The following is a 6,226-nucleotide window of genomic DNA, read 5'->3' as shown; positions in this document are numbered from 1 at the left end:
AAGAGCGGGGGGGGCGGGGGGGGGGGGTATCTTTCATCACGGGCTGGAAAAATTCCAGCCCGTGATGAAAGATTTTCAGCACATCTTCAATCTTCAATCTTATGTAATGCAAAATCCTACATTAAGTATTTGACCTTAGAGTACAAACTGGCAACATTTTAAAGGATTATTCTCTGGTAACATTTCCATTTAGGTGTGAGTGGAATGTCAGGTCACAGTTGACTTCATAGGGAAACCTGTTAAAACGGTTTCCCAACGTAAACACACAAACACACAGAGTGTCACACTGAACGTGTTAATAACGAATAATGTATAAAATGACTCTTGACACAACGGTAGAATGAGCTGCTCTAACACACATTCCACACACACGTCGTTGTACGCACACACCGCGGGACAACCTTTGGTTTGAAACACCAGCTCGATGTCCAGCGTGTGTTTGTAGAGGCTTCAATAACACGTTGTACTGGCCACCGTCAAGATGCACAGTAACAACTGAAATATGAAGTATCTACGAAGTGTCAGTGAGACTTTAAATGATTTTCGTGACAATTCTTTTCTCATGTTAATGATCAGAAAACGTCACAAATGAAAACAGGTATAAAACACATGCATCAACCTGCTGGTTTTTGTCGTCACACAGAAAACAATTGTATGTTTTGTCAATGAAAAATCAGCATCTTTAGGAATGTTGATTTATTCCAATGTTCATGATTCATTTCCATCAACTATGGTCACGTCTGTTTCAACAACACAGTAAACAATTGTATGTTTTGTCAATGAAAAATCAGCATCTTTAGGAATGTTGATTTATTCCAATGTTCATGATTCATTTCCATCAACTATGGTCATGATTAATCGTGATTCATTCACTTTTTGAGCCAACCCAGACATAAGACCACTCCCGGGAAGACACCACAGGCCGGGGGTCCTCTTTGGGTCTAGGATTCAGTCCAGGCTCACACTGGCATGTAGCTGGACTTCAACTTCTAATGTTCTCGTCACTTTCTCCTCATTGAACCTCCTCTGCTCCACTGTTTTATCCTCATGGAGGTTCAGAGGAAGTCTTTAAAAGATTGGAAGTAACTGTGTCATAATCTCTGCAAACTCCTGCTGGGCTTTTATTTTTACAGCGTAATTCTTTAAACATTCTGAGAACCACAGATGAAATTCCTTTCAGCTCAGTTTTATTGTGTAGCGGGAAGAAGAAGAAGAAGAAAAAAAAAAATAACCTCAAACTCTGAGCAAATGAGACCAAAACTATCTGCAGGCCGGGATAATGGAGTCGTTTGTGGTCTGGACGATCAGACTGAAGGATTCTGGGGGACAGAGAGTGTCGTGGCCTCTTCTGGGTGAAGACAATCAGCAGGCCCTGCTGTGATGATAGCTCACGTCAGTGCTGCATGGAGGTCAGGGCCTCTCCTTTCACTCTCTCACTCACTTGCCTCCACGCACACACATTTCATATACTCCCTTCTGGACGAGGGTGTATCATTTGAACTCTCTCTCTCTCACACACACACACACACACACAGGTCTGAAACCCTAGACTCCCCCCACTGTCCATCTGTGCGGGTTATCAGTGTGACACCTCCCCTCAACCCGGGCCTGTGGATCTTCTCCACTCATCGCACACACACCTCTGCGTTGGCACGCGGCAGCCACAACGCTGCCCGGTGCATTTAAGAGGCCGAGGCTGTCATCGACGGAATACTCTGACCCCGGGTCAACGGCTCAGAACGGCTCAGAACATACGTGCACATACTGTACACAGAGCAGGTGGGTAACAGTAGAAGAGCCTGTCAGTCATGAGGCAGGTTCAGGAACAGGTCAGTGTAACGGAGCAGCGCTGTACTGCTGAAAAGGGTCAGAAGTTAGCAGCGGCTCAGGTCAGAAGAAATGCCCTTAAAGATGACACAGCAGGGGGTTTTAAAGGAAATGACCAGTGCTACTGTAGATAATTGTTTCACAAAGACTGGGTCGCGACCCTCAGGTCGCAAGAGGGTTTTTTTTGGGTCGTCTCACATCATTTTTTTGTCGAGTTTACGAATAATGTCTATTGACTTGGGTCGTGAAGGTTTGCGACTTTTAAAATATGGGTCCCCAGAAAAAAAGTTTGGGAAATATATATAAACATACACGTATACACAAATTTCTCCATATTTAGATAGAAAAAAAAAGTACAGCTATAAAAGCAAGTGAGTTAATGATTGGCCAAATGTCTGTCCGAAATGGGTTGAAATAATTAAAACAATCGCTAATGAAGTACATTTTTTATTTTAAAATTTTCAAAAGAATTGTTAAAGCCTAAAAAGAAAACAAAGTGTTATATAAATATAATATTGAAATTATTAAGGTTAATTCTAAAAGAAACCCTACAATTTTACATCATAAAATTTTATAAAAAATTTAAAAAAAAAACTTGTACGCTGAAATTTAAAACAAGTTCTTTTTTTGTATACTATATTTAATTTTTATTAAATTATTAGCTAACATTTCCCAATTCTACGACCAATTCAAAATTTAACTGACAAAACTATTTTTTGTATACTATATTTAATATTTATTAAATTTTTAGCCGACGTTTCCCAATTCTGGGACCAATTCAAAATTTAACTGACAAAACACTTTGACGTTACAACGTTGCGATGCTAACTCTGAGCCTGACTGACGGTCATTCATTCTCAACCTATTTCAGCTTTCTTCACGTGCACGTCTAAGTACACGTGCACGGTCACAAATCTGCAGTTACTTGCTGTTAACACCCTGCTGTCTGTCAGTGGTGTTGGAAGAAAAACAATGAAGGCCCCTCAAAGAAAGCCTAATAACAGTAATTGCTGGCTGAGTGATTAGAAAGAGTATCAGATATTTCCATCCTGACAACTGTTCCCAAACACAGCGTACAGCCGCGGAGGCTCAGGGGCAGTGGGCGTGTGAGTGGAGCGGGGGTTACTCACACACTCCCTGTGTGATTAAAACCCCCACTACAGTTGTTTTCTCAACCAGACTTTTCCGACCAGGGAGGGATTGCAGTGGAAATTTCCACTTGACGGAGAAACAACCTGCCTGTTTAAAAATGCGGTGTCAAGTGCCACTGTCGCTGTGTGGACGGAATGCCTCCTTTGTGGGCTAGTCTCTGGTGTAATTTCGGGCAGGGCAGGGTGTCCCTGCAGTAGGCCTTTCTTTCCCCGGCCCTGTGCAGTTTCATTAGATACGGCTAATGAAAAGATGGCTGCTGGACGGCCCGGCCCCCCGACGCTCCTCTGGCCTGTATTTAGATTCTGAGCCTCACGTCTCTCCGCTAAACAGGTGTGCTAATAATGCTACTGCTGCTGCTGCTGCTCCATAATTCACTGAAAACAACCGGAAAACAATTCATCTCCACTCCAGCAGGTGACAGAGCATGGTTTTCTCAAGTTTCTCAAAATAATTTTGAAGGAACTTGTTGTTTACACCAAACATGTCCAAGTGTTGGACCTGGGGCTACGAGGGTCACTACAGGTGTTAGCAAGGCCCAAAACTTTTTGGATTTTGCTGGACTGACTAGACATGATTTGGATCATTTTAAGAACGACATATCAGGTTTTCAAGTAACTTAAGGTAACTTTAAAATGTTGTTTATGTATCTTAGCTATTTTATTACTATTTAGTCAGTTTTAAATTTTGTATGTATTGCTAACATTAAGTGGTTTCTGGCTAGCAAGTTAAAGGCCTTAAATTTCTTTTGTGATTTTGGCTAACTTTAGCGTTCACTAGGCCTTACATTTCTTTTGTGATTTTGGCTAACTTTAGTCAACTTCAGCCCTCGGCGTCTTGACTAATTTTATTTTAATTATTGGCTAATTTTTACTTTATCAACTTGGTAGTAAGTCTAAACTAGTCCATGACATGATTTTTTCATCTGTTTTGTTTCATTTAGCTTTCAAATGCTAGAACAACAGAAAGAATATTTTCTTCTTGCTTTTGTTTAAGGTTTAGCATTAACATTTAGCAAATTTGAGAATTAACTATACTTTTTTTTACACATTGCATTTGAGCTGTCTTTTGAATTTTATTTAACATAACACAAAATTATTCTATTAAAGGACTCACCTAGTTTCCCTTACCTTTTTATATTTTCTGACTGCTTTTTTTACAGTACTTTCTGTATTTGTCCAAATGAATATAAAGTGAATTAAGCAACTTATGTACACATTTTTATTTTTTTGTTACATTTAGTTTTCATTAGCAAACATGTGACCTGAATTCAGTGTCACCATTAAGTTAATTATGGTCCTGAGAAACTTGGATAATTGTTTGCCTATGGGTGCTAAACACTTTAACAAAAACCCTTAAACCCTTTTTATGTCTGTGGCTTTTGAACCAAAGTTCTGGCATCGCTCTACTCCACTCTGCTCACATTCATCACAACGTTCTTTCTTTCCACGAGGCAGAGTTTACATAATCTATGTAATCCGCTCAAACGGCAAATATATGGAACTAATCACTCAATATGTTTGTTTTTCCCCATATAAAAGTTTATTTGCCTGCAGTCACTTTGCTCTTTTGCCTCTAGTAAAAACAAGTGGCAACATAAAGAGTCACATAGTCTTCCTACATCCGTATTTTCACATATGGCAGGAAATTAAAGACAGCGAGTAAAACGAGTATCACTGGGTTCCTTTAACAATCCCCACCACTCCGAGGCTTCTGGCAAACTGAGATGTTGTTAAAGAAATAAAAAAAAAAAACCAACAACCTCACGTAATGAGACAAAGCTGTTTACGTACAGCCGTTACATCTTTTCCTGCCATTCCCCTCCATGAGAAACACCAATTTGTCTTTTCCACTTTGATAATCACTGATATACAGTACGGTGTCATCTGCATAACGCTCATTGTTAGTTACAGGCGATCGTTTGACCACGTCAACCCATTCAGGTGTAGAGGTGCTTGGAAAGCGAGCCGGTGTTTGGGCGGACAGCGGCCGGGGTGTAGATCCCAGTGTTTATTTGCTAACAGACTCCCTCTGTGTTCATACGCTGACCCTTTGTGTGGCTCAGTGAGAGGCAGGTGGATTGTGCCCTGGGCCTGCGGGCTACGGTCTGAAAGCAAGGACCTTGAAACCGGAGCTGTAACGCGAGCCCGGGGCAATTAGGCCCACAATGAGGACGTGTATTTTTCACGTATGCTCCCTTTGTGTGGGGTAAATACGATTTAAGAGCAAATAATAAAAATAATTTGAATCTTAGAACCTCAGAGTGGCAAACAGATGGCCAAGGAGCAAATGAGCAGCGCTTTTTGGGTTTGGGTGAGCGATGGATGCTGGCGCTACAAAAGTTCAATGAGTTGCCCCTGAATGTATGCCACTGCTTTGAAGTGGCCCTGCCTTGTTGTCCTATCTTTTTGATGTGTGTGTATACGCAGGGAGGAGGGACTGGGTGAACTGGACAGGAATGAAGGATGTGGCGCTTCGTTCTGGGGGAGGAGAGCAGTGTTGTCACCACAGAGGCTTTTCCCAGTGTTCGCAGACGTAAAGGTGCAAGGAGTGCTGAGACGGAAAGACCCTGCAGTCCCTACCCTCCTCCGTCTCCCCCACCTCCTCCCTTCCGTTGCCATATAGCCTTCCTTGAATGGAGCGCGTCTACCGGATCTGCCCAGGATGAAATGTCATATCTTAGACTGATCCTTATCTCTTAATCGCTTCCTTTGTCTCCTATGATTCCCCAGACCCTCCCTGACTTCCCTCCTTGGACACAGCCCTTTGATGTGTCAGCCAAAGTTAGGGACGCTGGGGGTGGGATATTTGCGGTGTGTGCGTGCATGTGTGTCTGTGTGTGTGTGTGCTCTAAGTGCCTTGTCTGGTTCTGCTCTGAGCTAACAAGGGCCTCAGAGGTTATCATGATTGGACGGTGGAGGACACCGCTGGAACCGAGCGGCGCTGCCGTCTTCCTCCGTGTCCCATGTGGATTTACAGAGTTCAGTGTTGTGTGTATGTGTGTGTCGCTGCGTGTGTGTGAACATTCCTGAGTATGTAAGAATGTGTGTGAGCTGGAGGGCACTGGTAATGTGTAACAGTAACGTGTTCCTGTGTGTGCGTGCGTGCGTGCACGTCTGTATGACTTTACTCAGAGTAGAATTCAGAGCTGCTGACAAATCAGCGCTCTCAAACTTTCTCTCAGGCTACGAGCAGATGTTCACATGTTTCACAGACCATCAAATGTGAAACAAATGTTGGAAATATCACA

At 42.5% G+C, this 6,226-nt stretch overlaps 1 long non-coding RNA gene across 1 annotated transcript in view; it reads right to left on the bottom strand.

Moving 5' to 3' along the window:
- Positions 1–878: 878 nt before the first annotated feature.
- The window catches only part of LOC112488145 (uncharacterized), a 16,456-nt gene continuing 11,108 nt past the window's right edge, over positions 879–6,226 (bottom strand). The window contains exon 4 of the long non-coding RNA XR_003051923.1: positions 879–1,066. This is a non-coding gene — a long non-coding RNA (uncharacterized LOC112488145). The remainder of the gene's footprint in view (positions 1,067–6,226) is intronic.

The sequence above is a fragment of the Cynoglossus semilaevis genome, chromosome 1 (genome assembly GCF_000523025.1).
Source record: "Cynoglossus semilaevis isolate Cse_v1.0 chromosome 1, Cse_v1.0, whole genome shotgun sequence".
Lineage (NCBI taxonomy): Eukaryota > Metazoa > Chordata > Actinopteri > Pleuronectiformes > Cynoglossidae > Cynoglossus > Cynoglossus semilaevis.
This window is presented reverse-complemented; position numbering and strand designations above follow the sequence as displayed.